This window comes from Eptatretus burgeri, chromosome 14 (genome assembly GCF_056783735.1).
Source record: "Eptatretus burgeri isolate ZD-2024b chromosome 14, Ebu_testis_v1, whole genome shotgun sequence".
NCBI lineage: Eukaryota > Metazoa > Chordata > Myxini > Myxiniformes > Myxinidae > Eptatretus > Eptatretus burgeri.
Window position 1 is genome coordinate 885,064 of NC_140974.1, and position 8,331 is coordinate 893,394.

At 43.7% G+C, this 8,331-nt stretch overlaps 1 protein-coding gene across 5 annotated transcripts in view; it reads left to right on the forward strand.

Moving 5' to 3' along the window:
- LOC147012531 (retinoblastoma-associated protein-like) overlaps positions 1 to 679 on the forward strand; it is a 154,964-nt gene extending 154,285 nt beyond the window's left edge. For all 5 annotated transcript variants that reach the window (XM_085853517.1, XM_085853514.1, XM_085853515.1 and 2 more), the window contains one exon: positions 1 to 679. This exon is cut by the window's left edge. The gene's annotated coding sequence lies outside the window, so the exon portion shown is untranslated.
- Positions 680 to 8,331: the final 7,652 nt, after the last annotated feature.

Below are 8,331 nucleotides of genomic sequence, written 5' to 3' on the forward strand. Positions count from 1 at the left end.
TAAATAACTTTTCCAAATTCAAACTAATGAAATAAAATTAATTACATGGGATACAACGATGCAGTTTGCTGGATGTGAAACAACATTTATCAAAGTGTTTTTTGTCAAGATAATCGTCCGACTCCAACGGATTCTTGGGGACTGTGCTGGAACGACTCCAGAACATGCTTGGCTGGCCTGTCCCCTTCCTCTGTAGGATGCTACCAGTCTCCATAAGCCTGTTGTACCACTCACAAATCGGTATTCTCAATGACGACTGTCTTCCGTAGGTCGTCCTGAAGCTTCGTTTAACCCGAGCTGCTGATTTGATCTCAATGAATCAGGCAACACCCTGCACTTTTTCTTGTGGGGTAAATTTGCAGTAAATGTGATATCACATGTCACAGGAGACCTGGGAGATAAATGTTGTTTCACAGGGAGTAAATGTAACTTTGATAAATGTTCTTCACATGCGGCGAACCGCATCGTTGCATCACATTTTATTATTTATTTATATCAGTTTGAGTTTGGAATGGTAACCTGTGAACACCTTGCAATTCATGCTTTTGGGAAAATGCCATCATTGTGCGACAAATATGAATATTATCTATAATTTCAGAGGTTTGCATTTTGATGAACTCGATTGTTGGATTAAATTGTCCAAAACTTTGATGTTTTCCCAATAAAGTTATTCAGTTTTGATTTGTGCTGGAAATAATTTTTAAAATAAGCTCTCTATTATAGCGTCTTACACAGAGAGATGTCTCGAAGTGCTTTTCAGGAAATCAAATGAAAACAAAAAGTGAACAAGGTAAAAAAATCACAAAGTAAACAAATAAAAATACAACAAAGAACAGATAAGTAAATTAATCACAAGCAATAGAGTTGGTATGCACAGTGATGGGGCTTCCATTAACTACCGCACCAAGGTAGAAACAAGAGGGAGGACTAACATTGCCAAAACGACCACCAGATTGAAAAAGCTTCATTTGAGTTTAAAATAACCAAGAGCGTGAGAATACACAATGCAAGTTTAAAAGGATGAAAGAACATGGAAGGGAAACGGAGGAGAGAAACCAATGAAGATGTTACATGATCCGAAGAAAGAAAAAAGTAAAATACAAAAAATGAAATTTTGGAGGCCCCATCAAAGACCTCTCCATGGGTAAATCCTTTGCTGTTGATGTGATAAAATTCGTCGACACTTGAGGACGACATGTAGCCAATTAATGCCAATTGTGGCTTGTCCTTGTGAATAGCTGTGCAAAGCACAACTGGAAAGCATCGCAAAATGCATAGCCCACGTCCACTTTGTACTCAAAGTAAACTCGACAAAAACAACAGCTAAAAAAACAGTAACACGGCCGCAAAACCCCGTCTCCTGCTGGACGGGCAGATGGCCTAACCAGGAGACGTAGTCAGGAACAGTTGAATAATTTTATTTCCATATTATAGCAATGTGCACAGAACACCAGGCTCAAGCATTCAGGTCTTTCCACCTCATTCAGCCCTTGAAACCTAATTGTTTAACCAATTCCAATCAATAATCATGTCCATATTGCATCCTGTTCAGACCAAGATGTTGGCATTGTAAACAGTTGGGTTTGGGGCAACAAGGAATAGATAACGGGGACGAATGTGTGTTGCATTCTTTTTGGCCCGTGTGAAGTAAACAGTTTTCGGGGTCGGGGGAGCAAATATCAGATGTGAGGCAGTAAGGTGGTGCATTTGACAACCTGTTTGTGGTGAGAATGAAACATGCCATTTGCTTCAGTTCCCTGCCAAGAGATAGCAATTACTATCAGAGCCTTAAATTAATCTGCAAGATGATACGATGCAAGATGATAAGCAGCAGCCGCAGATCACAGTGAAGATGAGCACTCCATCTTTCTGCAGATGTTTGCTGTTAGGTGGAAATATGGGGTAGGGGTCCATAGATAAATAATCTCAAGACTTCAGTATGGACCGTGTGAATTGTGTATCTTAGATTTACTCTTGTATTACATTTGGCAGAGGTGAGTCGTCTTGTAAAGCATGCACTGAGGAAGTGGCGAGTGTAAACCTTCAAGTAATATAGAGGTTGTGTTGTATAAAACATCCCGAAGGTAGGTGAGGCCAAGTGGAGGACTCGTGGGCACACAGAAATACCATGTGCTTTTAAAGGATACATCACAAACTGTTTGGCCAGCAGACCACAGGCCATGGTGGCAAAATGGGCTGTGGAGCCATGGCTGAGGGTGTAACCCTCCCGTGCCAGAGCGGCCCGCAGATGGGACTGCGCACAAGCAGCGGGCAGCCCTGGAGGCAGTCTCGTAGGTGGAAGTGACCATGCTTCTGCGTGGCAGTTGAGCTTCAGAGAAGTGAACATATCTCTCTCTCTCTCTCTCTCTCTCTCTCTCTCTCTCTCTCTCACCCTCTTTCTCTCTCTCTCCCTCTCCCTCCCTCTCTCTCTCTCTCTCCGTCTCCGTCTCCGTCTCTGTCTCTGTCTCTGTCTCTGTCTCTGTCTCTGTCTCTGTCTCTGTCTCTGTCTCTGTCTCTGTCTCTCTCTCTCTCTCTCTCTCTCTCTCTCTCTCTCTCTCTCTCTCTCTCTCTCTCTCTCTCTCTCTCTCTCTCTCTCTCCTTCCATCGCTCGCCACAAAAGAGTTGTGAGGAGTCGGGAGGACATCACCTGCATCGCCATCTCGCTCTTCACCTTCGTGCCTTGAGCCGCACTGCAGCCACAACTATCATTGTCCTGCAGCCACAACCTGCTCGTGCCGACACAAGTCTTTTCCTGTTCGGTTCCCCTTCGTTGTGCAAGTCCAGTATTTTGCAGCCATTCTCTTGTTATTTTGTGCCTAAGATTGTGTGTCCCAGCATCCTTATTTGTGTCTGTTGACTGCTTGGTTAGTTTCGTCTTATTTGTCGTACCTTCTGTATCCTTATCCCTGGTATTCTTTTGGTAATAAACCATTTTAATTATTAGTAATGTCTTCCCATCTTTTACCTTTCGCACGTGTTTCACCAGCAGTTTCAGCTTTGTTGGGTGATCCTTAGAGTTTCGTAAAGAACAATTGATTGAACGCAGTAACTTTAACATCATTTTGGCCACTTGTAGGGGTTGTACCCCCGGCACAGAGAGGTCTGCATCAACAGATGCATCTGACGCGACAGTGCCATGAATGTAGAGTGACCAAGGTATGTCTTCACTCAATGTTCAAGTTCAAGTTTATTTTCCACAATTCAAAAATACAACCTTCTCGAGAAGAACAAACAAACTCGGTAAAAATCACAAAGCAAACTAGAACGGCACTCGGTAGAGCGTCATACAGGTCTGCCAGGCTGAACAGTTCACGTTGTGTATCCCACTGATAGGTTGGATCTGCATCCGGACCTGAACCTGAACCCAAATCGAATCGGCTTGTTCTCGTCACTGACACAACTCCTCCACCAAGTTCTGTCATTACTCGTCCATAACTTTTCGAGACATCATGATATATATATATATATATATATATATATATATATATATATATATATATATATATATATATATATATATATATATATATATATATATATATATAGATATATATATATATATATAGATATATATATAGATATATATATATATAGATATATATATATATATATATATATATAGATATATATATATATATATATATATATATATATATATAGATATATATATATATATATATATATATATATATATATATATATATATATATATATATATATATATATATATATATATATATATAGATATATATATATATATATATATATATATATATATATATATATATATATATATATATATATATATATATATATATATATATATAGATATATATATATATATATATATATATAGATATATATATATATATATATATAGATATATATATATATATATATATATATATATATATATATATATATATATATATATATATATAGATATATATATATATAGATATATATATATATATATATATATAGATATATATATATATATAGTTTTTAGCCTGATCTCTCAATAGTGAAGAATCACTGAAAAAAATTGTTCCTTGGAATAGATAGAAACACGATGTGGCGATAGTAAATTTAGTCAGTCCATCCGTCTGTCTCCGACTTTCCGTCCGTCTCTCCGACTTTCCGTCCGTCTGTCCGACCCTCCGTCTGTCCGTCCCCTTCCTCTGCAGGAAGTGGTTTATAAGGTGGTGAAGTGCAAGAAGTGGTCCAACCAGTGCTGGATTAACCATTAGGTAGACAAGGCATGTGCCTTAGGGCCAGCCAAAAATTTGGGCCAAAAATTATTTTCACATTAAATATTTGTCTTTTTTGTATTAAATATTTTGTTCTTGAATCAGTTCATCTTTTGTCTGGGGTCCATTTCCATGAGCCCGAGATCTAATTTAAAATTTTCAGGCCATTCTCTAAAATTTCAAAATGTGCCTTAGGGCCAGCCGAGGCTTAATCCGGCACTGGGTCCAACTAGTGGTTGTTCAGACTTTTTCCCCCATACCCTTTAACATATTCACCTGAAACTCGGTACACGGCTTTGTTATGATAAATTACAGAAGACGTTCGAGTTCCAAGGCGTTTGGTCCATTTTTCACAGCGTTGTGCCCTTTTTGGACTTGGACGCCATCACGTGGGTCGGGGTCTTGGGGACGTGCACACAAAGCAATTCTCACTCTTGTTGATCCATGGTATCCGTGACCTCCAACATCTGAACTTAATCATTTAATGTTTGTAAATTGCTCAAATATCAGTGACGAGTTACTCTCACCCGGTTCTTCACGTATAACACCGGGAGCAGCCACGGGGTTACCGAGCAGGGGCTTAACCGGGAGCGGGCACGGTTTTCATCTTGTTCAGGCACGTACGGTCGTTCTTGGTGTCAACGAAGTTGATTTCTCACCTCGGTAACATTGGTGTTTGGTCGTGGTGATCAGTTTGGAGGTCGTCTTGAACGCAAGTGGCGTATTTACCGAGTCGTACAGATGGTGTGGACTGCAAACCGTGGTGTGGACGTTAAGAATTCCATGGATATGGATGAAATGAGAGCGAGAGATGAACCTTCAGAGTTTAGGCTTTATTCCATTTGATTGGAGCCGCTTCTGTGGGCACACCAGGAAATACAGGTTCAGCTAGGAGTACATAAGCAGAAACGTATACATGTGCAGTTAACCATTGTAGACTAATCCGCGTAAGCACGGAGTTCGATATAATCTCCATTCTCACCAGTCAATGAGAACCTTCAGTTAACGAGCATCAAGTGGACAGCCGATGTCAATAGCAATGCCCCGGGGACAATCCACCCGTGCCGCAGAGACCTCCCCTTATACGCGAGACGCACAACATGTGATCCCGCGTCATGTCCCTTGATTCACGTTAATTCACCACATTCTCCTCACCTTTAAAATGTAACTAGGGGCCCATCTTACACACCATGATTGCTTTAGCACTATAGGAGTATACATTTCAAGCAACGCTGACTAATTGATCTACAGAAGCATACATGCCAAGCAGTGATTATTTTGAGTTGTAGGAGCATGGAAATGAGCATCGATATATGATATAATGGGCATATAGGAGCATGAGCAGCGAGAATGCCGATAATCCCCTTTACAGATTGAGTCGTCGAGGGGGCCTTATTCGTCGACCTCTCCGGGAGTAAACGGCAGTTTCACTTGAGGGAGACTCCCGATCCTCTTGGTGAGCCTCGACTTGTGCCGGGATGACTCGATCGCTCTCGGGTGGAACACGGCAGCCCCGTCGCCTGGCGGAGTTCCTGGGGGGAAATGTCAGAAGGAGGAGAGCCAGGAGGTGGTGTGCACGGCGGGAGGAGTACCGGCGGGAGCCAGATGGCGAACCGACACAGTGGTCTCCCTGCCATCCGGGAGCCTGACATGAGCATACTCTGGATTAGTGTCAATGAGTTCGACCCCCTCCACCAGCGGTTCATACTTGCCTTTGTCGTGCCGGGCGTTTCATGAACACTGTACCGGGGTGGGTCAGCCAGTTGGGCACCGTTTGACTGTCAACATAACGTCGTTGGTGAGTAAACATACGTTCGTGAGGAGTGGCATTTGTGGACGTGCAGAGCAAAGAGCGTATGGAATTCATTGCGTCAGGAAGAGCAACCTCCCATCGCTCGGGCCCAGTCCTCTCGATTTCAGCGCCAGAGTTATGGCTTTCCAAATAACTCCATTATACCTTTCCACCTGCCCGTTTCCCTGTGGGTTGTAACCCGTCGTTCGACTAGTTGCTATGCCGTGCTCTCATAGGAATTGTTTTAGCCCGGCCGACATGAAACACGGCCCTCTGTCTGAATGTATGTACGAAGGTCTCCCAAACATAGCGAAGACGTCAGAGAGACATTTTACGACAGTGCCCGAGGTCATATCCGAGCACGGAAACGCGAAAGGGAACCTTGAATATTCATCAACAACGGTGAATATGTATCTGTTGTCTGTCTCGGTGGGCAGGGGCCCTTTGAAGTCGATGTTTAGTCTCTCGAAGCGGGAAGTAGCCTTGGTCAGTCTGCCAGATGCCGCGCCAAAGAATCTGGGTTTTAGTTCAGCACAAACAGGGCATGAAGCATTCATTTGTTTAATATCTTCAACAGAATAGGGAAGATTTTGTCTGCGTACGAAATGTGCCATCCTGGTTACCCCTGGGTGGCACAGAGACACATGGAGGTCTTGCAAAGCCTGACTGATTGTTGCCGAACTGTAGACCCGGGAGAAGGTATCTGCAGCAGGGTTTTCTTTCCTCCGGCCGGTAAACAATGTCGTACCTGTAGCAGGCTAGGTCTATCCGCCATCTCATAATTTTTTCATTCTTAATTTTCCCGTTATTTTTCCCATCAAACATGAAAGCCACGGATCGTTGGTCCGTAACGAGCGTGAAGTGGTTTCCCAGTAAATAATGTCTCCATTTACGCAGCGCTTCGACGATGGCGTACGCCTCCTTCTCTATTGCCGAGTGTCTCTGCTCGCTTCTAGAGAGAGTTCTCGAGAAGAAAGCGACCGACGCCCAGACTGATTAAGTGTTGCAGCTATGGCGTGATTTGAAGCGTCGGTCTCCACCACGAAGGGCACCGAGCTGTCGATCGATAAAACCACGGACTTACTGATATCATCCTTGAGATCGTGGAAAGCTTTCACGACAGCGGCATCTGGTGGAAAGTTTTTGCAATGCACTAGGGGATGTATTTTCTCGGAGTATTGCGAAATCCATCTTGCATAGTAAGCGAACATCCCGATCACCCGGCGCATTGTCTGCAAGTCCTGAGGTGGTGGAAGCTCTCACGGAGCGGGCGCAATCGCTCAGGATCAGGCTTAATTGTGCCGTCGGCTATCGTGTAGCCGAGAAGGTCAATTGACCTTGCCGAGAATACGCATTTCTCGTAGTTGAGAGTCAGATTATATTTTCCAGCAATGCTCAAGAATCTGTCCAGATTCCTATCATGTTCCCTCTGATCCCTACCGCACACTGTGACATTATCCACGTAAACAAAAGTGTCTTCGAGGTTTTCATCTGAGATGATGTCGTCCATAACCCGTTGGAAGCAAGCTACTCCATTCGTGACACCGAATGGTATCCTTCTGAACTGGTAGAGGCGCCGCCCTGCCTGGAATGCAGTGTACGGTTTGTCTTCCTCTCGGATGGGAATTTGATGATAGGCGCTTCGCAAGTCGATGGTACTGAATACCTTATAATTGGCCACGCGTTCGACCATCTCATCTATGCGCGGCAGGGGGTAGGCGTCGAGTTGGGTGAAGCGATTGACCGTTTGTGCACAATCGACAACCATCCGTCTCTTATGGTTCTGACTGCTGGTTACTAACACCTGTGCGCGCCATGGCGAATCGCTCGGTTCTATAATTCCCTCCTCCAGTAATCGCTTGGTTTCTGAAGTGATGAAATTCATGTCAGCAGTGGTATATCGCCGCGATTTGATCGCTATCGGTTTGCAGACCGGCGACAAGTTAGCGAACAGCTGGGGGGACGTCACCTCCGCGGTGGTCAGCGCATTTAAAATTAGACGAGGCTTGCTTCCTCCAAAGGGTATTTCGATGCTCGTGTGCTGCTTGAGGACATTATGACCCAGAATTACGTCTGCGCACAAATCACGAAGCACCAGCACCTTTTACATCCCGATGCGTGTACCCTTTTACGTCCAATTCAACATTGCAGTACCCTCGTACGCGGGATTGTAGTGAGGTGGCGGCCATGCATACCGTATTGTCAGTCGGGTGGATTACCCATTTCCTGCCCTTCACTAGCGAGCTGTTGACGAAACTTTCAGAGCTACCGGTATCAATCAGTGCCTCA